Source organism: Gorilla gorilla, chromosome 3, assembly GCF_029281585.2.
Source record: "Gorilla gorilla gorilla isolate KB3781 chromosome 3, NHGRI_mGorGor1-v2.1_pri, whole genome shotgun sequence".
Classification (NCBI taxonomy): Eukaryota; Metazoa; Chordata; class Mammalia; order Primates; family Hominidae; genus Gorilla; species Gorilla gorilla.
Genome location: NC_073227.2, coordinates 151866525 through 151893702, shown reverse-complemented (window position 1 = coordinate 151893702; position 27178 = coordinate 151866525).

The following is a 27178-nucleotide window of genomic DNA, read 5'->3' as shown; positions in this document are numbered from 1 at the left end:
TGCTTACTGACAGCATGGCATTGTCACGTGCATCAGTGTGAAGAGACCACCAAACAGGCTTTTTGTGAGCAACAAGACTGTTTATTTCACCTGGGTGCAGGCAGGCTGAGTCCGAAAAGACAGTCAGTGAAGGAAGATGGGGTGGGGCCATTTTATAGGATTTGGGTAGGTAGTGGAAAATTACAGTCGAAGGGGGTTATTCTCTGGCAGGCAGGGGTGGGGGTCACAAGGTGCTCAGTGGGGGAGCTTCTGAGCTAGGAGAAGGAATTTCACAAAGTAATGTCATCAGTTAAGGCAGAAGCCAGCCATTTTCACTTCTTTTGATTCTTCACTTGTTTCAGGCCATCTGGATGTATACATGCAGGTCACAGGAGATATGATGGCTTAGCTTGGGCTCAGAGGCCTGACATTCCTGTCTTCTTATATTAATAAGAAAAATAAAACAAAATAGTGTTGAAGTGTTGGGGTGGTGAAAATTTTTGGGGGTGCTATGGAGAGATAATGGGCAATGTTTCTCAGGGCTGCTTCGAGTGGGATTAGGGGAGGCATGGGAACCTAGAGTGGGAGAGATTAAGCTGAAGGAAGATTTTGTGGTAAGGGGCGAAATTGTGGGGTTGTTAAGAGGAGCATTTGTCATATAGAATGATTGGTGATGGCCTGGATGCGGTTTTGTATGAATTGAGAAACTAAACGGAAGGCACAAGGTCTGAGTAAGTGAAGGAGAAAAACAGGTATTAAATGACTAAGAATTGGGAGGACCCAGGACATCCAATTAGAGAGTGCTCAAGGGGGTTCAGCATAATTACTTGTTTGGTTGGTGAGTTTTGGGGCTCTATCCTTGACAGAGTCCTCTTTTTTAAGTTTTAAGTTGGAGGCTGAGCTTGGTGAGGTGTGTTTTTAAAAGACAATTAGTCTGTTCTACCATTCCTGAAGATTCAGGATGGTAAGGGGTATAAAGGTTTTACTGAATACCAAGAGCCTAAGAAACTGCTTGGGTGATTTGACTAATAAAGGCGGGTCCATTATCAGACTGTATAGAGGAGGGAAGGCCAAACCAAAGAATTATGTCTGACAGAAGGGAAGAAATCATCGTGGTGGCCTTCTCAGACCCTGTGGGAAAGGCCTCTACCCATCCAGTGAAAGTGTCTACCCAGACCAAGAGGTATTTTAGTTTCCTGACTCAGAGCATGTGAGTAAAGTCAATTTGCCAGTCCTGGGTGGGGGCAAATCCCTGAGCTTGATGTGTAGGGAAGGGAGGGGGCCTGAATAATCCCTGAGGAGTAGTAGAATAGCAGATGGAACACTGAGAAGTGATTTTTTGAGGATAGATTTCCACAATGGAAAGGAAATGAGATGTTCTAAGAGGTGGGCTAGCAGCTTGTAACCTACATGGAAGAGGTTATGCAATGACGACAGAATAGAACGGGGTTGTGAGGCTGGAAGGAGATATTTTCCTTGGTCAAAGAACCATTTGCCTTGTGTGGGAAGAGATTGATAGAAGTTTCAGTCAGTGAGTAGGTGGGAGTGACCGATGAGAAGGAGAAAAACTGGCCGTGAGGGACAGAAGTTGGAATGCTAGCTGCTTCTTTAGCTATGTTATCAGCATAAGCATTGCCCTGAGCAATGGGATCTGATGCCTTTTGATGGCCTTTGCAGTGAATGACTCCAGCTTCCTTTGGAAGTAAAGTGGTCTTGAGAAGAGCTTTTATTAAAGAGGCATTAATGATGGAGGACCCTTGTGCAGTGAGGAAACCTCTTTCTGCCCATATAATGGTATGGTGGCGTAGGATATGGAAGGCATATTTAGAGTTAGTTTAAATATTGACGTGTAGTCCCTTTGCAAGAGTGACGCTCGAGTTAAGGCAATGAGTTTGGCTTGCTGAGAGGTAGGGGAATGGGGCAGAGCGGTAGCCTCAATGATAGATGTGGAAGATACTATCTTCCACAGATAGATGTGGAAGATAGCCTGCCTTTGCTGGTGAGTGGCAATTAGGCCTGGTGAAACTGCCATCGATAAACCAAGTGTGCTCAGGGTGAGGAACAGGAAAGAAGGAAATATGGGGAAATGGAGTGAATGTCAGGTGGATCCGAGAGATACAGTCGTGGGGGTCAGGTGTGGTATCCAGAATAATGTGGGAGGCTGGATTGAAGTCCGGGCCAGGAACAATGGTAATTGTGGGAGACTCAACAAAGAGTGAGTATAGCTGAAGGAGCTGGGGAGCAGAAAGTATATGCATCAGGTGTTAGGAAGAAAATAGATTTTGGAAGTTATGAGAACTGTAGAGAGTGAGTTGAGCATAGTTTGTGATTTTTAGGGCTTCTAAAAGTATTAGGGTGATGGCAGCTGCTACACGGAGACATGATGGCCAGCGCAGATGCTGAACTAACCTGTAAGACTTGTCTGGTTTTTGAATATGTAAAATGGGAGAATTGTAAGGAGAGTTTATAGGTTTTACAAGCCCATGCTGTAGCAGGGGAGTGATAACAGGCACCAAATGTCACACACGTCCATGTGAAGAGACCACCAAACAGACAGTGCCTGAGCAATAAGGCTGTTTATTTCACCTGGGTGCAGGCAGGCTGAGTCCAAAAAGACAGTCAGTGAAGGGAGATAGGGGTGGGGCCGTTTTATAGGATTTGGGTAGGTAGTGGAAAATTACAGTCAAAGAGGGTTGTTCTCTGGCTGGCAGGGGTGGGGGTCACAAGGTGCTCAGTGGGGGAGCTTCTGAGCCAGGAGAAGGAATTTCACAAAGTAATGTCATCAGTTAAGGCAGGAACCAGCCATTTTCACTTCTTTCGTGATTCTTCACTTGCTTCAGGCCATCTGGATGTATACGTGCAGGTCACAGGGGATATGATGGCTTAGCTTGGGCTCAGAGGCCTGACAGGCATGGTTTACTGATAGCTCTGCCAGACAACATGCACTGGGCCACCATTCAGCCAGTGGATGGCTATCTTTTGACTGAGACTGGACATGGGCATTCTACCCAATGGGCCAAACTAAATGCAGTGGTGATGGCCATGCAGTCTACCTCTATCACATATCTTGCTATATTTTCAGTGACTTATGGGCCATTGCCAAAAGCCTAGCCATCTGATCATGACAATGGCAACGGAAGGATTGGACTGTTAGAGGATCTCCATGTGAGGACAAGGACTAAGAAAAACAGCTTGTTGTCTGAAAAAGACAAATATATGTCAATCATATGGGTGCTGAGGCAACTAGAGCCACACTTGAGAGGAATTTATGCCATCCTTTTACATAGCCCATGGGATTTTACTTGGACCAAGGAATATTTTTTGCTATTCAAGCAACTAGATAATGGGTACACATTAGTGAAAAAAGATGGGCTTTTTAAGTACATTGTCATCCTCAGGCCAATAGAGTTATTGAATAATGGAACTCACAAAGCAACTGAAGAAAGAACATCAAGATGTCCTGCTAGTGAGGGGGTAGCCCCTCTGACTAGGGCAATAGGGACACTAAACACTATGCACCAATGCAAAGGAAACAGCACTGCAGTGCATATTGAGGGACACTGAGCTTGGTTGGGGTGGAGGTGGATGAGAAGCCTACCTGACTAGGCTGTCTGTGCCTGTAAAGTCTCAGTCTGTGCTCTCAACCATTCTTTTTCCTTTTTCCCTATAGAGTACATGTCCTGGGGATGAATTGCAGTTCAGGGTGTCATAGTACCCCAGAGAGGCCACCCTGTCTCTAATCTGGAGTTTATACTTCCCTTGGGTACCTCCCCTATAAGGGGATTCCACAGGGGTGGAGGACAGGACTAAGGAATGACAGACTGCTAGAATCCCTCTAATGATGCTGGATACCTCTGATCCTTCCATTTGGGTGGATGATTTATGAGATATGCCAACTTTGTACTGGAGTGGATGATTGAGGCAGAAAGGTCAGAGTCAAGCAACAAGGGCAATGGGTGTCTGCAGAAGTAGCTTGGGACTAAAACAGACAGACCGGGTTGCTATACCGACTCAGCCTAATTCTTATCCAATAGGTAGAGAACATCTGAGACCCTGGAAAGGGTGAGAGGTGGACATTAAACTGTCAGTTGGCTTTTCCACAAGGATGGGGCATTATAGGCCTGTGAGCATAATGCCTTAGTGGGCTCTTCCAAAGTGTGACCACCATGGGTAACCTGACAAAGTGCTGGATGCTCCATCCACGACCTCGTTCTCTCATTGACTAGAATGATCCTTTCGTCTTGCCAGTGGTTAACTATTCCAGCACTCCTAATGCCACAGAGTACAGTAATGGACCCTAAGTCCTAGCTTACTGAGTGAGGACCTAGCACATGCCACATAGGAAGAATTCAAAGGTGCTATCTTTTAACTTAAATAACTTTGTGGAAAAATGTCATGACCACAACTAACGAATCTTTGGTGGGCAGGTGCTTTGATGCACCAGGCTCCTTTAATTACAAGGATGTGTGTTCATGATGATGAAGAGAACAAGTATCCGAAGAGTGCTAGCCCTCTGCGTAGGGGCTTTAGGATTGTATGGGGTAAACTGTATGAGGAAAACTCAGGCAACTACTGCCATCAATGAGACTTAGCTAGTGAGTGTCAATACCTTCATCCTCATAAATAATACTAGCACAGGGGGTCTGTGTGTGCCAGAGGGCTACATCTTTATCTGTGGGCAATCTGGGGTGACTCAAATGCGGGGTGGGCAAAGTCATGCCTGGAAAACTTACAGATCCTGCCCCATTGAGTGTGCTAGGGATGCTCCTAGAATTCACCCCCAAAATGAAGTGCTCCATTGACTCAGGAGCCTAATGCTGTATACCAGACTTACCAAAGACCTGACTGGATGTGTAACTGACTTTGGGTTTATGTCTTTTATGAGATCTTTGGTACCATTCATAGGAGTTATTGCTCATAAAAAAATGAAAAGAAACCTGTCCCAAACTATGGCAAATATTGCCTCCTCCATTGCCACTGTCTTAGAAGCCAAGGAAACATCTCCCAGATCCACCCAGAAAGTTATTTTAAACAACAGAATTGTTCCAGACTTTTTTTGTTTGAGATGGAGTTTCGCTCTTGTTGCCCATGCTGGAGTGCAGTGGTATGATCTCAGCTCACTGCAACCTCTGCCTCCTGGGTCTAAGTGATTCTCTTGCCTTAGACTCCAGAGTAGCTGGGATTATAGGCGTGCACCACCACTCCTGGCTAATTTTGTATTTTTATTTTTTTGTAGAGACAGGGTTTCTGCATGTTTGTCTGGCTGGTCTCGAACTCCTGACCTCAGGTGATCCACCTATCTTGGCCTCCCAAAGTGCTGGGATTACAGGCATGAGCCACCGCACTCGGCCCTCCAGACTTTCTTTTAGCTCAACTGGGAGAAGCGTATACAATTGCCAACACCTCTTACTGTATTGGGATAAACATCTTAGGTATTGTAGAAACATAGGTAGAGGAGATCCAGAAGCTGACCCATTGGTTGTAGACAGTGGGGCCACCTGAAGAATCCTTCTTTAACCTCTATGGCAACCTCTTATCTAGATCTTTGAGACCCAGGGCTAGATTACTACTGCAGAGAGGTCTGGCTGTGCTGCTAGTGGTAGTAGTCCTCCTGGGACTAGTAAAATGTATTCTGGCTATGACTCAATGATGTTTCACTGAGACAGAGTCAGCCAAGGTGTTACATTGATCTGACAAGACAAACCTCCACCTCCAGATCTGGAGAGGTCAATGGGCATGTGAAATACACTAGCTTTTCTAAGGGAAATATCTTGGTTGGAGCAGGAGACTGCAGGTCAACTTTCCAGGTGTCCTTGGACTGACCCAACTATCCCCTCTTTCTTGCTTGTAGTTGTCAAGAGCAACTGTAGTATATGCTGAGAATGCAATATCCTGAGACAGGGAAGAACAGCCTGGAACAGCCTAGGCCTTATTACTCTCTCCCTTGACAGAGAGATGTTCTTCAAAACTTTAGGCCATAGTTTCCCATTGGTCCTGAGGTATGTAACCTAGGGCAAGCTGTCTTGTGGGATCCCTCAACTGTGGTACAAGTGGGGCATGCACAATCACTCCATCCACTTCAGGTACGTCACATGCACTCCATCCACTTCAGGCAACTTTGTTGAGCTTTGGGCTACTGGCTTATAATGGACCGGCTCACATAGGTATCTGTTGTCTCTTGCTGTTTGTCTGTAAATGATACATCTGCTTTATGTAATTTGTTGCATATGAGTGTGTTCCGTTTAACTGAACTCAGACAAGCTAGTAAATAGTACACAGTGTACCTGCCCCACACCCAGGATGTACATGCTAAAGCTAAACAGTGTGACTGCCTGCCAAAAGGAACAGTTTAAATAGAGCTCAGAATTGTCTGCCATGATAGACAAAGTGTCCAGAATATAATTACAAATCACTGATCATACAAAGGACCGAGAAAATAACAATTTGAGTGAAAAAAGACAGTTAACTGACACCGACACCAAAACGCATCAGATGTTGGAATCATCTGAATATGATTTTAAAATATCTAGCAAAAATGTTTCAACATCAAATAGAAATTATCTTAAAATATATAACAAAATAGCAAAATATTAACCAAACTTGAGTTGTAAAAAAACAACAAAAAAAGAACCAAATGTAAGTTATACAAGCAAACAAACACGGTAACAGAAATGAAAAATGTGTTGGATGGATCAATAGTACCACCGAGATGCGAGAAGGTAAAATCAGTGAATGTGAGGGGAGAATAGTAGAATTTAACCAATTTGAACCACATAAATAAAATAGACTGATACATAAAATGAACGGAGATGTAGTTGTGTGTGAGGCAACAACAAAAGATCCAACATTTTTGTTATGTGTACCAGAAAAGAAGTAAAATGAGGCTGAAAGAATACTTGAAGAAACAGTGCTTCAAAAAACCCTCAAATTTGCAGAAGACACAAATGTATAGATTCAAGAAGCCTAAGATACCCTACACAGAATAAACACATTTCAAGAAACATTTTGATTAAACTTTTAAAAACTAAAGACACAATATTTTTATTTGATAGTTTAGAAACATAAATCTATCATTTTTAAATTATAAAGGTCAGAAGTCTTAAATCGTTTTCATTAGGCTAAAATCAAGGTGTCAGCAACACTGCTTTCCTTCTGGGGACTCTAAAGGAGAATACATGTTCTTGCCTTTTCCAGCTTCTAGGGGCTGTCTTCATTTCTTGTCTCTTGTCCGCTTTCCCCATTCCTTGTCTCTTGGTTCTTTCCTCCAGTACAATTAGCAATGTAGTATCTTTAAATATTTTCTACCACACTCTTCCACATTTAAAGGATCCTTGTGATTAAATTGGGCCCCCTCGATAATCAAGTATGATCTCTCATTTTAAGTTCTGCTGTTTAGTAAGCTTAATGTCATGTGCAACCTTAATACTTTCTTGCATTGTAACATCATATATTCTTATATAACATAGCATATCCTTCCTGACATGGAGAATAGGACAGGGACAGTCTTGTGGGGGGTGGGGGGCATTATTCTGCTTATCACGGTTAGCAAACAAAGATTTTGTGCCATGAAAACATGGAGGAAATAGCCTTATCCTTATTTTTCTTCAGTCTTTCTCATCAAATAGATCTTTAGATCCAAAAGAGAAGACTCAACATTGCTTTTAATTAAATCTCAAGATGAATGAAGAGGCACTATGAGCTCTGGGCCCTAGTATTGGAGTAGAACTCACTCCAAAACAATAAGAAAATTTAGGAAAGAGATTTTTAAGTTGCTCTAGATATCTTTGAGGATTATGGAGAATAGTAAAAGTTTTAGAAGACAAGAAATGGGCAGTGTACTAGTTTTTTAAAGGAAGATAGATCTCATAAACTATAGATGAATGAGTTTGACATTACTTCTGGAAGTAATTTTAAGAAGCATGAAAACAATACTTTACAAGCACTTAAAAGAACGCTTTGCAATCATGAAACAACATGGGCACACCAAGAAGAAATTGTATCAGAAAAATAATATTTCTTCCTATTTTTTGAATCTTTATCTTGTCCTTTTATTGTTAGTTGGCATGCAATAATTGTACATATTTATGGAAACAGAATGATATTTTGATACAGGTGTACAATGTGTAATGATCAAATCAGGGTAATTAGCATTTCAAACACCTCAAACATTTATCATACTTTTATGTTGACAACATTCAAAATCCTCTCTTCTAGCTTTTTGAAAATATACCATAAATTATAGTTATTTCCATGCGACCATGCTATGGAGCACTACAACAGAACTTATTCCTCCTATATAGCTATAATTTTGTATCCATTAACCAACCTCCCTTCCCACATCCTTCCCAACATCTAATAACCACAATTCTACCATTTACTTTAATGAGCTCAAATTTGTTTAGCTCCTGCATATGGGTAAGGACAGACAGTATTAATTTTTCTGTGTCTGACTTATTCCGCTTAACATAATGTTTGCTAGTCTTATCCATGATTCTGCAAATGACAGAATTTCTTTCTTTTTATGGCAGAACAGTATTCATATATATATATATGAATGTATATACAAATTTGATATATGTATATACCACATTTTTTATCTATCCATCCATTGATGGATATTTAGCTTAATTCTATATCTTGGTTATTGTGAAGACAGCTGCAATAAATATGGAGGTGCAGATGCCTCTTAAGTGTAATGATTTCCTTTCCTTTGGATAAACACCTAGTAGTGGGATCACTAGATCATATGGTGTCTCTATTTTTGTTTTGAGAAACCACCATACAGTTTTTCATAATAAGTGAAATAATTTAACTTACCACCAACAGTGTATGGTAGTCTAATTTTCCATGTCTTACACTTAAATTTTTAATCCATTTTGAGTTTATTTTTGTGTAAGGTGAGTGATAGGAGTCTAGTTTCATTCTTCTGCATATGGATATCCAATTTTTCCAGAAGCATGTATTGGAGATTGTGTCCTTTCCCCAGTGTAGGTTGTTGACAAAACTAAAGACAAAGTCTTAAAAGCAGCCAGATAGAAACAGTCACCTATAGGTGAAACATTACCTATAGAGGAAAACCAATGTAAACGAAAATACGTTTTTTCATCTGAAACAATGGAGGTCAAAAACAAGTTACACGGTATTTTTCAGGCAGTGAAAGAAAAGAGCTGCCAACTCTGAATGCTACAGATGTTGTAACTATGCTTCTGGAATAAAGGGAAATTATATTTTTTGAACTGTTTAAAAATTTGTTGTTAGCAAGCTTACCATTAAATGTTTACTAAAAACTGTTATTCAAACAAAATAAAGAAAAAAGGAATTTTGAACATCAAGAAAGAAGATATATTAATAGAATTAGCAGAAATATGAATACATCCAATAGATGTGTTTTCCTAGTGAGTTTTATAAATCATAGTTGATGATAGAAACAAAAATTATAACTCCATTTGATACTAAAGGAAGTGATACTTAAAAGTATAGAAGATAAAGGAAAATAAATATAAGCTGAGCTTCCTTGCTTTAATCAAAAGGGTAAAACCGTTGGTATTTATATGTTGTTTTATAAATCGGATATTAAATCAGGTATTAAAATATGAAGAGTAGCATAAAAAGTATATACAAATTTCCAAAGCAAAGAGTGTATATTGTAGATGTATTCAAACATAGTAAGTAAAGCAACATGAAAGCTTGAGTAGCACACGGTAAGTCCAAAAAAAAAAGGAAAACTGAAAAATGAGAACAAAACAAATGAATATGTAGTAAATAATAAAATGAAATGCTTAGGTTTTAGTACATTAATAATTACATTAAATATAAGTGACATAAATACACCAATCAAAAGAGAAATTAGCTGAATAAATAAAAAAATGCAACCTAACTATTGCTGTAGTAAGAAATACACTTTAATTCAACAGTATCAGTAGGTTGAAAGTAAAATAATATAAAAATATATACCATGGAAATATTTATCAATAAAAGGGCAAAGGTGGCTATATTAATATCTGATAATCTAGAAGTTAGATTCAAAAAATCTTACAAAGAACATTACTAACAACAGAGGAGGCAGTTAGAGCCTGGCTAGGCAGATAGAGAGGAAGGGTCTTGGGAGAAAGACAGCGCCCATGGGAATGCACCTGCACTACCTTTGTGGTGTAGCTAGAATGTGGAAATGTGTTTAACAACTTCCTCTTATACCAAGATGTCTCTCGGAAGGGACTGTCCCAATTATGTTTCAATAAATCAACTAAATGTCCTTAACTTGACCCAGAGCTAATTGTAATATCATTAGCATTGCAGTTTTGGTGCTCCCATGAATTTTGCTTAGGCACTTATGCCTAATAACCAAGATGGAGTCACTACTGCCAACCCCAGGTATGCACAGACAGAACACTCCCAGCAGGGAATTTTACCCCTTCCATTAAGGCAGGACCCATAAAGGACTTCCTTGTTTCCGTCACATAAAAGACTCAGAACTCAGCCCCATTTCTGGCAACCCTTGTTTGGGTCCCCTCTTGCTGCTGAGAGCTTTTCTGTTGCTTAATAAATGCTAATTTGCCTTACTCACTCTCCGGTATTTGTATGCCTTATTCTCTTGGTTGTGGGACAAGATCTTGGACCTCACTAAATTAAGGAGTGAGGAGACTGCAACACTAATTATAAATGGATCAATTCACCAGTAAACATAACAATTCTAAATATATATGCACCAAATAACAAAGTCTTAAACAACATGAAGAGAAAAATTATGGAACTAAAAAATAATAAATGATAGTTGTGGGTTTTAACAGCCTTATCTCAGCAATTGATAGAATTATTGGACAAAAATTTAACAATCAGCAAGCATGTAGAAGATCTGTACAGCACAATCAACCAACAAGATTTTATTCACACACACAAACACACACACACACACACACAGACACACATATATAGATAAATATATATGTCAATTATATATATATATATCTAAATATAGAATCAGTCCACACAAAACAGCAGAATATACAGTTTTTCAGGAGCTCATGAAATATTAACTAAAATACTAGATGATTTCTTGCACCATAAAACAAACCCTGATACATTTAAAAGAATTTATGTCATTTAGAGTATGTTCTCTGACCATAGTGGAATTAAAATAAAAGGCAGTAACAGAAAGACAGCAGGAAAATGTTTAAATGCATTTCAATTATACAACACAGTTCCAAATGATCTATGGATTAAACATAAAGTCTTAAATAAAAATCTAAAAATATATTTAAACAAATGAAAGAAAAATACAACATATCAAAATATAGGAAATACAGCTAAGGCTGTGGTGGGAAAGAAATTTATAGTACTAAATGCTTCATTAAAAATGAGAAAAGATCTCAAATCAATAACTTAACACTTGTATCTCAAGAAACTAGAAAAAGAACAGAGTAAACTGAAAGCAGGCAGAAGAAGAAAAATAATCATGACAGTAACAAAAATTCATGAAATTGAAAACAGAAAAAAATGTGAAGCAAAAAGCTGGTTTATTGAAAAAAATCAATCAATTGATAAACATCTATCAAAACTGACAAAAATAAATAGAGATGACTCAAAACTCAACAGCAACTTTTTTAAAAAAACGCAAATGATCCAATTAGGTAATGGACAAAAGACATCAATGGACGTTTTAACAAGAAAAATATTCAGATGTCAAATAATCCATGAAACATATTCAATATTATTAATCATCATGGACATGTCAAATAAAACCATAGTGAGACATTTCTACACACCTATCAAAATGTCTTTTAAAAATTGTGACAATAGCAAAACCTATTCAGGATGTAAAAAAATAGGATCACTCATACGTTGCTAGTGGAAAAGTAAAATAATAGAGCCACTCTGAAAAATAGTTGACAGTTTTTTTAAAAAGACAGACATGTTATTCATTCTTTCCACATTTTTTTTTGTGCTGATTAACCTTCTCTACCTCCTCTCCAATGCCTCAGTATCCTTACTAGCTTCTGTGGGCACTTAGTGTACCCATAAAATTTTAAGAAAATAATTAAAAAATGTTTAAAGTAAAATAAAAACCAGATATGCACAGACCATAGACCCCAGCAATTGCAGTTGTGGGTGTTTAATTTGGAGTAATGAAACTTGTGTTCCCACAAAAACTTGTTCATGAATGTCTATAACAGCTTAATTTGTTACAGTTGAAAAGGTCAATAAACCCAGGTGAATGTTTAATTTGTGGTGAATTTATACCAGAAACCATGAAATACTACTCAGTCATCAAAGGAACAAAATATTAATTAATGCAATCATTTGGATGTATTTTTAGGAAATTTTGTCGAGTGAATAAAAGTCAATTATATACATTATGTACAACAGTACAAGTAAAAGTAGGCAAATATGAGTAAGATTGATAGATTATCAATATCAATATCTTGGATATGATATTATAGATATTATATTATAGCTTTCAAAGTGTTACAATTTGGAGAATCTGGACCAAGTGTACAAGAGAACTCTTTCTCTGTATTATTTCTTATAAATTGACATGAATATACAACTTCAGTTTAAAATATGCAATATGCAAATATATTATACCTATTAAGACTTTAATATAATAAAATATATTATACCTGTTAAGATTTTAATATAATAAAATTTATTATACCTGTTAAAACTTTCTACTATATTGTAGAGAATACAATATTTAGATTTCACAGAACCAAAAGTAAGGAAAGAAAACAGCAAGTTTAAGGGAAAGTACATTTAATAGAGAAATAAACAGGTCAAAAATCAGGGAACTACACAATAATTAATGTATCACTCATCCATTCACAGGATTTGCTTAGTATCTGGCTACTTGTTTTTCATTATTTTAAAAAACATATATCTAAACAAAATAGAAGTAGTCATGAGAACTCAGAAGAACAAAAATGTGTTGACATCTGTTTCATCAGAACAAATACTCAAAATAGAATAAAAATATAGCTTGACAAATTCTAAACTACTAGTATGAAGAAGTCTGTGTCCTAGTTTAAGAGAAAGTGTTTTTAATAGAAAGTAGCACAAATAACAAAAAATCTGGGGAATGATCTTGGAATATAGAAGAAAAAACATCACAATAATATTTAATAAATGAAAATAATGTATATGGTAAATATAAACTTCATCTGTAAAGGCTGTGAAAAACTGAGAAGTTGATTTCATCCCCTACGGAATAAATAAGAAATTGATAGAGGTCAACTAGTGGGAACTTCTGAAGGTTTGTTTGTAGTGGGAATATTGGAAACAACGTTAGTGTGTCCTATGAGATTGAAAATATATAATAAGCATGAGCTTTTGTAGGAAAATAACAAAAGATGCATTTTAAAATAATTGCAGTTTGTTCTTCAAACAAACTTAGAGGTGATCCCGAACTTTATGAATTCAGCCTGCATGCCTTCTCCTGAGCATTCTTGAAGATTCGTGACTTAAATTTGTGTAAATCTAATTATGCTGTTATTTCCCAAGCCAATATGAACCAAACAGACAATTTTAGACCTAAAATTGGTAATCACTATGTAATTCCATAAGAATAATTCCATTTTTGAAATTATTCAAGTATTAAAGTATTTCTAAATTTAAATATTAGAATGCTGTTTGATCACTGACCTAATACATACTTAGCATCAATTTTTTGCATGCATTGAACTTTAATATGAGAAATGAAGCACCCTAACATTTCAGTGTTACATCTGGGCAACAAAAGCCCTATTATTTTCCCCTCATAACTTTCAAACAGTTGCTACTTACTGTCTTTGTATCACCATTGATATATACAGAAAATTAATCAGGCTTACATTCACAGAGGTTAAATAATTTTCTCAGGAAAAAGTCACAATTAAAAGCAGAATCTTGAAACAGAAAACAGACTCTTTGCCACGTAAATGTCTTCTCCAATTTACCACATTTTCTACCACTTATCTGTTATATCTAGATGTCAAAGTCATAAAATAAGTTCTGAGTATAATTTCCATGAAAAATTGGTTTTGTTCTTATTTTAGCTTTATGCTTTATATATGTAAGTTGTGAAATTGTATATGTATATTTATTTATAATATTTATAATTATTATATAATACTATATATGATATCTTACAATATTATTTTATATATTATTAAATATTTATATAAATATAATATTTACAATACTTAAATGAATAAGTTGTATATAAATATATATTCATTTAATAATTTTGAAATCATAGTTTTACAAACTACTTGATTCTGTTCCAGTTTACTTTAATGCATCTTTTCATTAACTTCTGACAAACAACGATGATCAACAATGATTACTTTTTAGTGCCTCCAATTTATAGTTTGGCTAATTTAATTACAGAAAGGTTAATTGACACAGCATGTGTGTAAGCCTAGGCCCCAATCCAGAGCTCTTAGCCTAGGTATCACATCTCACCTATATTCAATGTTTACTAAATGGCAGGTACTTTCAACATGCACAAACTACAGTGTTTAAAGATTAAAGCAAAATATAAAATAAATATATGTCCAAAATAATGGGATAATACATCATTACTTAGAGAAAGTTAAGGGCTACTCAGTATAGGTACATAACTAAAGTCTAAATTTGGGGTGATATTTTTGGAGGACAATTTAGGAAAAAATAAATATCAACTGCAAAGACCTGAAGAATGTCCCAGTGTGGCAGCAAAAAGTAGAACCAGAGTATAGAATTAGGAGAAGGACAAGGAATGTTGGCTGCATGTTTTAGCAAGGACAAATTCTAAACCATTTCCTCTTTCATAATAAAGAATGCATATTTTGTCTCAGACGATTTTTAAGAACTTAAAAAAGTGGTGTAATGATAAAATTTTGTTTTTGTATCAAACACTGACTTTTCTGGGAGGAGAGCTGGGGAAGGCGTAAGACCATGCCATAAATTATTATAATAATCTAGGTTAAAATACTACTTATGGAAGAACTTAAATATTGGTAATTGAAAAATGGAAAATTGAGAAATTATATATGATATATATTTATTATATATATTATATACTGTATATTAATATTATATATTACAATTTATAAATATAATATATTAGATATATAATACCTCAGTAGGACTAAATTAGCCCAGAAGTTTTTGACAAAGGGAATGAGTAATCATGTTATTCACTGAACCAAAGAACACACAATATGATCCAAATTTAGTAATAATCTAATGAATTGCCTTTTAGTTCTTTGAGTTAGATATTCCTGTGTGATGTTCAAGAGAAGAAAAAAATGCCTTGTGTTTAATCGGATAAATACACACAAAATTTAAGGGCAAAATTTGAAGACATTTTAGATACATCAGGAAGAATGGAAAAGAATGGAGGATGTGACCTCTGAGGTATATGGAACTTGAAAACAGAAAATGCTCAAGTACAAAATCCTGAGGAACTGGAATATTTTAGCTTGTGAAACAGGGTCACTGTGCACTGGTTACCAACATCTGAGTCTGGTGAGACAGAATAGCCCCACACCACAAGTTACATGAAGGAGGCTTATTATTTACAGAAATGCAGAAAGGGAAAACAGAAGCTTATGATTCACTGCAAACTGGGCCCCCAAGGCTCAGGAAGCTATCTGGGGTGGATGATGTCTCATCTGTGTGTGCCCCACTTACACCACAGCTAAAGAATCCTGAAAAGTAGGCATCCGTGAATTTGATACCACAAGGCTATGGACATCCCTGAGCTAAAGTGTTCAATGGCATCCTGTTTCTACATAGGGACTATAACAGAGCTTGAGCTATTTCATCCAACTCTTTCTTATCTTAAGATGTTGCATTCCCAGCACATTCTAGTTATTTTTGAGAACTATAAGTGAGAAAAGTGAGAAAACTGGGTTGCCCAAGGCCACTCAGAGAACTGCCCTGCAAGGGGTAAGAAGAGAACAGTAACTTTAAATCAAAATAATCCCAAAGTGATTGAAAGAAACAACAGTAATAATACTACAACTATTAATAGTAGTAACAATGAAACTCTGGTTAAGTTATATGTCAGATACAGGTTTAAGTGATTTAATTTTTCAAAAAAAAAACTTTTTTCCTATGCTATCCTTGCATTAACTTATTTACTCCACAGAGAAGCCCAGGACGTATGCTATTGTATTTTCTTTAATTTCTAAATGAGAAAACTGTAGAGAAGAGAGGTTAAGACATTTCTAATATCATAACAGTGAGGAATTGATAAAATCTGCATTTACGTCCTGTTCATCAGTCTCCAGAGATAACATTCTTCCCTGTTAGAAGAAAATGCTTAAAGCAGAGTGTGTTGTCACTGAAGGCAAGGAAAGAGAGTCTTCAGAGATGAAGGAAAGAAAAAGATGTGTCTACTGTTGCAGAGATGATAGGACAGGAAACGAAATGTCACCATTGGAATCATCAATAATGGCGTCATTGGTGATCTAAGAAAGGGCAATCAATAGGAGTTCAGGTATCAGCTTATGAAGTGAGAATGAGGAAAGGGGTGTGTGTGTGTGTGTCTGTGTGTGTGTGTGTGTGTGTGTAGGGGGGGTGATATAAGACTACAGAGTTTGTTATACTTTAAATGACGATAGAAGAAGGGACTTCTAAAAGGGATAGTTTAAAGACAGTTTAATCAATGGAATGATTGATGGATTTAGGGCTCTCAGGAGTTTGAATAGGATAATACCGGAACAAAGTTGGTAGGCCTAACCATATAGAGAAAAAAAGCATATATACCTTGTTCACTGTAATAAATCTAAATGTTGGCTCTTGTAGGAGAGTTCAAGATCACCTCCACCCCACCCCCACTCCTTCTTAGTCCTTAGTGGATTTTTAGCTATATTTAGAAATGAAATTAACACCAATAAGATTAACAAGAGAAAAGTATACAAATTTTACTAGTTTTACATGTTTATGGGGAACTTCACAAAAGTGCAAAGTTCAAAGAAGTGGCCGAAGCAAGATGCTTTTGTATTTTCTAGGCAAAGAACAATAGAGAAGACATGACAAGACAAAGAAAATCTGGCTAAGGGCAGTATATTTTCCAGGGAAGTCACTAGGAGATACATGGTTGGGGTTATAAAACTAATGGAAGATAAGGTTTGCCTCATTAAGAATTTTTATTCAGGTCCACTGGAGCCTCTAATTCCAAGTCCCTGTTGATAAAGACTATTTTCGTGCCCTGGTAATACAAAGGTACCCCTCCCAGAGGAATATTTATGGCTTGCTGCATTCAGGGAGAGAGGTCAGCTAGCTTTTTCTGAAATTACATCTTTTCCAACATTTTCAACTCCAAATAATCAATATATCAATCTGGCATGTTTTGGGATGGCACATTCTTCCATCTTTCATCAAAGCAACAAATACTATATATTTAATGAAATTTCAAACAAATGCTAAATATTTTATTTTAAAATTAATAGACTATTTTGAATTAACAAAAAGTATCCAATGTTTATGTCTTAATATGGTGTTACAATGACTTTTCCTAATTAAAAACATGCATTTTTCTACTCTGCTCTGATTGGGTTGAAATATACTGTACGCTGGCCAAGCATGGTGGCTCACACTTGTAACCTGTAATCCTAGCACTTTGGAAGGCCAAGGCAGATGGATTACTTAAGACCAGGAGTTGAAGAAACCTGGCCAACATGGTGAAACCCGGTCTCTGGTAAAAATACAAAAATTAGCTGGGTGTGGTGGTGCAAGCTTGTAATCCCAGCTACTAGGGTGGTTGAGACACAAGAATCACTTGAATCCAGGAGGGAGAGGTGGCAGTGTGCCAAGATCACACTGCTACACTCCAGCCTGAGCGACAGAGTGATACTCTGTCTCAAAAAAAAAAAAAAAAAAAGAAAAAAAATACTGTATGCTGAATTGTGTCAATTTATTTAAGGAATTTGTTCAAGTCAGAGAAAAGCACTTCAGAGACTGGGTGTAAGGAGAATTAGGTTAAACAACAGAAGTCTATTAGTGACTGGATAAGCTTACACAAGTAATAAAGCTATCAATTAAATAAATAAACTTTATGAGAATGTATTTAATTGATTTTATAATAAAATTGTTCTGAGATTGCATATTACAGTCTTAGTGATAATCAACTTTAATGATACATCAACTAGCTTATCATTTGTTCATAAGCAGATGAATTTAGAATTTAATTTAGGTTCTCTAAATGAGCAGTTTGAACAATTCTCCATATTGTTTGCTATAAAATAGCCAGGGCGAGAAAATTGATGCTAAAATGAAAACCTTTAGCTGTGTTCTTAAGGTAAATTTACTATTTTCTCAAAACTCAGAAAACATAACTACATGAACACAAGTGCCTTATATGTTATTAAACAACAGGACAACTTATTGGGCTATTGAAAGAAAACTATCAATGTGAGAGGCTGAAGCAATCTCAGCAATAAACTACAAAGTTTTCATTTTATGTACAAAGTTACTGGTCTTCGGTATCTTCATAGTTATAATAAAACTGGTTGAATGATTTAAAAAAGTTGAGACTCATATATGTATTGTAATTAAGGAAGTGAAATTCCGATATCCACGCTTTTCTGAAAAAGTATATCATAGCAACTATTTATATTTTATTATTTATTTATAACCATGGTCCCAACCATAGCAGCTGCAAATGATGACTTATTCTGCTGACTTCAAGAATGGTAGAGTTTATTACAGTTTGATTAATATTAAAAGGAGTGCTGTGGCTGTCCTTAAGATATGATATGTTTTCCAAAATTTTTACCTTTGGAAATATAACAAATAATATATAGTCCACGGCAACATCTATAATGAAGCTCTATAAATTCATGTTTTCATTTCTTTGAGACTATAACACCCCCAAATTTAAACATTTTCAATAATTTATCTATAAGAACTACTAACTATAGAAATCATAAATATAATATTAAAATCACAAAGAATGTAGTATATTATAGGTTTTGTTATAGCTTTATTTTTGTCATGAATATATTAATTGGTGTTTTTATACAGATGCTGTTATCTCTTGGAGCAGCAAAGAAACCTATTAGTACATATTTTAGAGGTAACTTTTCAATCATTACTGTCATTAGACAGATATATGTATATCTATATCTATATATCTATATCTATGTTTCTTCATATATATGAAGAACAATTCATATACTATATATATAATTCTATAAACAGAAAAGAAATAAAACATTGGGCTAATTTGCAATATTTTTCCTCTCAGTAAACAATCAGAATTATTCATGATAGCTTCAATTTAAAATATTTTTGAAAAACTCGTAAGAAGCAGTAGTGTGTTCTCATTGGATTGCAAAATTTCACTCCTTTGAACTAGACTAGCCATATCTCTCCAGAAGTTATATTATAAGCTTTGTGATCTTTTGAAAGATGTGTGATAGAAAACTGTTGTTCTGTTGAGATGTAGATAAATAAAGTATAAACAAATAATTGAAGAGTTTTGGACAGCTGGGTGTCTGCAGCAATTGAAGCAAAAGAAGTCACACTGTGAAGCTTTGAAGAACTAAAGCATCTTGTTCACATAAGTTGACAGCGTAATGAAGAGGATAGAATAAGATAATACATATATTATCATGAGTACTTGTCGGTGATACATGATTCAGTAAACTGGAATTTATATTTATATTATTTATATGGATTATTGGTAAGTGCCTTTTGATTCTATTGCAAACAATTTAGAAAAATTCAAGACAGGCCTAGAAGACAAATAACACCGTCATATGCATCATTTTAAAAACCTTTGACCGTTATTGAGTATTAAGCTTTCAAACCCTCTTTCTTTGAACATCTTCTTTCCTCTATAAAACCAGGAAATAGAAACAGGAATTTAAATCATTTGTCCTTCAGTCATATCACAATATCGTAATCCTCACCCTGCAATAACCTTAATGTGGCATCATTGAGGGAGAATGGTTTTGAATAGTCATATTCTATTATTTCAAATATTCTTTTTCTTTCACCTACAAAAATCATATGAGAAATGCATTTGTAATGTGCCTGTAAAGATTGAATTATTTATCTAAAAATCTGTATCGTTATAATAAATTAGATCATATAATACTATTTCACTTCCAATATAGGATGCCATATGAAGAACAATTCTGAGACTCAGAAATCTGTGTATCTTTGGATGAGATAAATACCTTGCAAAATACATTTATAAACTTGTATGCTGTGGGCATATTTTGTGTTCATATTCACATGTGTGTGCACATGTGTGGGTGTGTGTATATTATCCAATATATATTCTTATTTATATATGAATAATTGCCCTCATTACATATTATTTATGTATTCTCCAACATAAGCATACACATCAATATATACATGCATTATATATCTTCTCATATATACTCTTTATATATACACACACTATATATTTTATAATATATATCCTCTAGTGTAAAGGCTTATGTGTATATATACACACAGACCCACTGGGTGTGAGTGCACGCATGTGTGTGTGGGAAGAGAGAAAGAAAATGAAAAATACTACATTTCCCTCAAACCAAACCACTCTAGCCATTGAAGATTCCCAAGAATATGCAATAACAACTGCTATTAAATTTTAAGTAAGAAAATATTGTATATTTAATTTATAAAATACAATAAGAATAACTTGCACATTGTGGCTGAAAATATCTTATTGTGAGAAAGCTGTATATAATTAAACTGTTGAGGGTATCATAGAGGTGATGGATATATAGGTATTCATTGTAAAAATATTTTAGCTACTTTGGGTGCTTGAAAAGGTAATAAAATGTTGGGGAAGATGTGCAATAAAAACAAGTGTATAGCTCAATGTATTTTTACAAAGTCAATATATTAATATAACCAGCTCCCAAATGAAAGCAGAAAACTTTACCAGAATGACAAAAGTCCATTCTACTCACTTCCAGTAACCAAATTCCTCAATGTCAACTTCCTAATGACAAAATTAATTGTTATTGTTTCTACACTTTATACAAATGGGATCACACACGTCATTTACTCTTTGTGTCTGGATTCTTTATCTCATTATTATGTCTGTGAAGTTCATCCATATTGTAACAGGTAGTTTATAGTTTGTGGCTGAATACAGTAGGACTTATTTATTCACTCATCTGTTGATCAAAGTTTGGATTCTATCTAGTTTTTAGCTATTATATAGAGAGCTGTCATAAATACTATTTCACAAGTGTGTGTGCCTGTGAATATGTGTGTGCATATATGTTGAATATTGATAGACACTGAGATGCACCCATCCAGATTCAGATACAAAGTGCTGCTAGTTTTAAAGTTTTTGGTCGGCAAACAACCACCAACTAGCAGCCCCTTCAGAATCAGCCCCAGGTACAGACAGTGGCTTTGTCTGTGGTCACAACCTTGCTGGAGACCCTGCATCTGGTTACTGAGCGAGGATAGGTGAGGATATAGAGCATTGGGCTATTTCAGGCTGTCAGGAGACAATTTTGGCAGGCACTTCTTCCTCCAGACCTTTCCATAGGCTTGACTGAGGCTTTATCAAATTTGCTTTGCAGTTCAATTCCTGCTTTTGTCCAACTCTGTCTCCTTCTACTTGCTAAGTATTGATTTTCATAAACTTCTTACACCCCAAATTCCACTTCTACTGTAAAATTCATCTCATTGTTGGCTTCTGGATGACCCAAACTACAATGTTTGTATACCTAGAAATAGACTTTTTTGGTTACAGGTATGTATATGCCCAACTTATTAATTAGTAGTAATAAGTACTACCAATCAATTAATGGGTACTACCAATTAATTTTCCAAAATGTTAGCAACAATTTCATTCCTATAACAAGGGAATGATATTTCTGGTTTTTCCACATCGTTGTTAATAATTTATAGCGTCTTGTTTTTTCATTTTAGTCATTTTGCTTTAGGAATAGTGGTAACACTTTGAGATTTTAGTATACATTCGTTTAATAATAATATTGAACTCATTCTCTGATACCTATTAGTTACCTGGATATATCCTATTAGGGTTGCTTTATGTCTTGATCAATTATCAATTTGAATTGGCTTTTTTAACTTGGCAAGTATTTTTTAATGTATTTGGTTATTAGTCTATTATGAAAGGAATGTGTTGCCATTATGTTTTCCTTCCTTATAGACTCCACTTTATTGCTTCAGTGTTGTCTTTTGATCACAAACATTCACTTTAACATAGCCAAATTAAATTTTTTGTAATCTTCTGGTAATTTTTGTGTTTAAAATGTTTCTGTTTAATCTAAGGCTATATTTATCAGATTTTTAATCAAAGTTTTACATTTTTTCATTTCTTATGAGGATCTGCATTCAATCTGAAATTTACTTTTGTGCATGTTATAGGTAGAGGATTAATATACAATTTTCAAATGAAGAGTTAATTGACAAGCTTCATTTATTAAAATATCCTTCCTACCAGGTTGGACTGTGGTGTCACATTTATCATAAATTAGGTGACCACATCTATTTGAGCTCTTACTAGACTCTGCTTCATTGGTCTATTCTCTATTAAAAGCCAGAAATTTTCTGATTTGACACTAGGGCCATACTGTTGTAATTACTGTAGCTTTACAATATATTTCGATAGCACTTAGTTTAAAATATCCAGCTTTTTCTTCTTTTTCAGGATTGTTTTGTTTATTACTGACCATTTATATTTCCATAAAAACTTCAGAAATGTCTGTCAATATTCACATACACACCTACCTACCTAATATAGTAATAAATATCAAATCTTCTAATTAGTGAACAAGACATGTCCTCAATCTACTTAGAATGTTTTTACTTATCTAAACTTTTTTATAATTTCCTTTTTTAAATTCCTCAATCATTATTATTACACAACTAAATTGTCCCCTATTTCTCAATTTTCATTTTGTTCCTGTTGAAATTTATAACAAAATTAATGTTTCATTTAAATCATTTTAACAATGCCATGCTTCATTAATTATAGCTTCTGCCTTCTGAATGGTCTTTGGTTGCTATTATTTCTATCACATTTAATTATCCTATGTTCAATATTGCAGATCTACATTTTGTCAAATATTTTTTGATTTGTTTTTGTTTTTCTTTTTTTTATGGTAAGAACTCTTAATATAAGATCATCACTTTAGCAATATTTTAATATTTAATACAGTATTTTAAGTATACAATGCCTGCCCACATTAATATATTATTATATATAATATATAATTTATAATATATACATTATAATATGTATTAAAATTAATATATATTTTTATATATTCTCTGTTGTACAGCAGAGATTTTAGCAACATTTTAAGTGTACAATGCCTGCCCTCATTATATATTTTTTTATATATATTCTCTGTTATACAGCAGTTCTCTAACAGGACCACAGATGAGCTGCCTAGGGAAGAAGGAGCTGGAGGTTTGGGCTGGTCGATGCCATTGAGTGACATACCTGCTTAGCACATAAGAAGCTGAGGAAAAATTCCAGCTCTTAGCTTCCCACTGGGAATGAAAATAGTTGACCTTTGTATCCCATGTGCCAAATCTTTAAAAAATATTATTTAAAATGGTATTTTTAAATTTGTTGCTGTATTCCCTTTACAAGAATTGGCATAGCAATTCTGCATCTGTGTTCATAGCAGAATTGAAAGTGATTTTATTTTCTGTTTAGTGTTCTAGTGTCAAGTTTTTGCTGCTTTAATGAAAGGGAGAGGCACTCCAGCTTCTGCTTAGAATGTAAAACTAGAAAAGGTGTCACTCGCCTGTTAACAACAAGACAAAGCCAGATAATCTATGAAACCTTGAACATATTACAGAGTTGAGTCTGGAAGCCAACCAAATAACCTGATATCTAAGAAAAAAAAATGGACCTCCAAGGAGAGGCATGAACACAAGCACTCCCTTCCTCGGAGTGGAGTACAGGAAAAATATGGAACCAACACAGAAGCAGATAAGATCCAGTTACAATTTTTAATGAATTGCTAGAAGCCAAGTATGACCTGAGTACTACAAAATATCTTAAGGCTACACACAAAAGATGCATTTGCACAGACTTACAACTCCTCTCTACAAACAACTTTATGTGATCATGAGAAAGACTGGGAACAAACAGGGAGCTGTGGAAACCTTCAGGGGGCAGTGCAGGCAAGGGAGATGGTATGAGCCATTCCTTAGGTAGGGAGGCCTTGTTACCTTTCTCCCCTGTCTCTCCTAGGGAATGGCTCAAACCTCTGCCTGGATAAATAAAGCAAACACTGTCACTTACAATATACACATTTAAATAACAGCTAGTTTCATGAAAGGAAATTTCTTCATAAATCTCCTCTTAAAAATTTCAGATCATGGAATTTTCAAGGATAATCGAAAAATGTCTTCCAAAACCAAGTTTTCACCTTTTCAAATAAACAAAATGCAGTTGGTTCAGATCTAATCAATGTGTTATAATGCTTGAAATTTTAGACTAAACTCATTTAACTGCATTAAGCAAAAGAGCACCTCAATATTGCTCCTGAAGAACATTTGATTGCTACTGCAATAGAGCTAAAAACATTGCTTTTCAGTAAATAAATTAATGGGCATGCTGGATAGATTTATTTTACACTTTCATCTTAAGCAATGAAGAGGATTTCTGAAGTGCAGAAATTTTGTGCGAGTCATTTAATCAGTCTTAATTACACTAAATGGTTGACATAACTCAGTTACTTTTCTTTTTACTGATTTTTAATAGTTAAGTAATATCAAGTAAATCAGTTAAGATGATTTTGGCCTCAAATAACAGAATGTGGAAATAAACATGTTATAAGAAATATTAATTGATTTAGTGCTTTAATAATTTTTGCTTTGGATTCTAAGTGATTATTTTGGCTTCATTCTGATGTTTTCACAATGGTTCCCGAAGCTCTAAGCATTATATTCTTATATGACTTTATCCAAAGGCAGTAAAATGTTAGCTTCTCTACTATGTCCTATTTTGACTGCTTTCTCAGAAACCTCAATGGACTCACCTTAGAGGTGTGAGGGTCTGTGGAGTAGGTGGAGTTGATTGTACCTATATGTCCCATGAGGAGGCAGTTGTGAAAAAGGTATCTGGACTGAACACACAGAGGAACTGGGAGACTACAGAAAACTGGAAACTGTGTCAAGGGTGACTAAGCCCTGCTTCTTTATGAGACAGTTAAAAAAGATTCACAACGGACTCTGAGGCAACATAAAATTGTAAGAATTCTGCCACAGAGGTGATATTTCATTATGGTTTTGACTTGCATTTTCCTGATGATTAGTAATTGTTTAAACACCTTTTCATATACCTGTTATCCATTTGTATATCTTCTTCGGAGAAGTATCTATTCAGTTTCTTTGACCATCTTTTAATCAGGTTATGAATTTTTTAAGCTATTCATTTGTAGTACTTCCTTAATTATTTTGAGGATTACCACCTTGTCAGATATATGGCTTGAAAATATTTTCTCCCATTTTACAGGTTGCTTTTTTGAAACTCTGTTGATTTTTTCCTTTTCTGTAAAGACTTTTTTTTAGCTTGATGGATTCCCACTTGTTTATTTTTGTTGTGTTGTCTGTGCTTTTGTCAACAATCACATATATATCCATGAAATCATTGCCAAGGTCAATGTCATGAAGCATTTTCCTACATTTTCTTCTAGACATTTTAGTCTCAGGTATTATATTTTTATGTCTAATCACTTTTCAGTTGATTTTTGTGTGTGGTGTAAGATAAGCATTCAATATCATTCTTTTGCATGTGAATATTTAGTTTTCCCAACACCACTTGTTGAAGAGACTGTCCTTCCCCTCATTGTGTACTTTGGCACCCATTTTGAAGATCAGTTGACTATATATGTTAGGATTCAGTTTTTTGAAATCTCTATTCTGTTTCATTGGTTGATATGTTTGTCTTCATGCCAGTACCAACTATTTTTTTTTTTTTTTACTACTGTAGCTTTGAAATCAAGAAGTATAAGGCCTCCAGTTTTGTTCCTCTTCTCTCTAAGTCAGTTTGGCACTTTATAATCTTGTGTGGTTAGATATGAATTTTAGATTTTTTTTTCTATTTCTGTAAAAATGCTACTGGGAAATTGGTAAAGATTGCACTGAATGTGTAAATAGCTTTATATAGTGTAATTATTATAACAATAATAATTCTTCCATTACATGAACACAAGATATATTTAAATTCGTTTATTTCTTGTTCAATGCTTTTCATCAGTGTTTTATAATTTTCAGTGTACAAGTCATTCACATCTTTAGTTAAGTTTATTCTTAAGTATTTCATTCTTTTTGGTGCAAGAAAATGCCACATATTTTTATTTTTGCAGGTTCATAGGTGTATATATTAATGTGGTACACAATAAACCCTGATACAGGCATGCAATGTGTAATAATTACAGCATGGAAAATAGGGTATCCATCCCCTCAAGCATTGATCCATTGTGTTCCAACAAATTATACTCTTTTAGCTATTTTAAAAGATACAATTAAATTATTATTGACTATGGTCACCCTGTTGTGCTAGCAAATACTATGTCTTATTCATAGTATTTAACTATTTAACTATTTTTATTTTGTATTCATTAACCATCAACTCTTCCCTGCCCCCTACATTCACCTCAAAACTTCCCAACCTCTGATAACCATCTTTCTACTTTCTATCTCCCTGGGTTTAATTATTTTGATTTTTCGCTGCCACAAATAAGTGAGGAGATGTAAACTTTGTCTTTCTGTGTCTGACTTATTTCACTTAATATAATGACCTTCATTTCCATCTATGTTGTTGCAAACAACAGGATCTTATCATTTTTTATGGCTACATGGTACTCCATTGTGTATATATACAATATTTTGTTTATTTACTTATCTGTTGATGGACATTTGGGTTGCTTTCAAATATTGGCTGTTGTGAACAGTGTTGCAACAAACATGAGAGTGCAGATATTTCTTCAATATACTTTGGGGGTGGATACCAAGCAATGGGATTGCTGAATTATATACTAGCTCTATTTTTAGTTTTTCTTGAGGAAGCTCCAAACTGTTCTCCATGGAGGTTGTACTAATTTACATTCCTACCAACAATGTATAAGGATTCCTTTTTTCTCCACATTCTTGTCAGCATTTGTTATTGCCCGTCTTTTGGATATAAGCCATTTTAACTGAGTGAGATGATATCTCATTGTAGTTTTGATTTGCATTTCTCTGATGATCAATGATGCTGAGCACC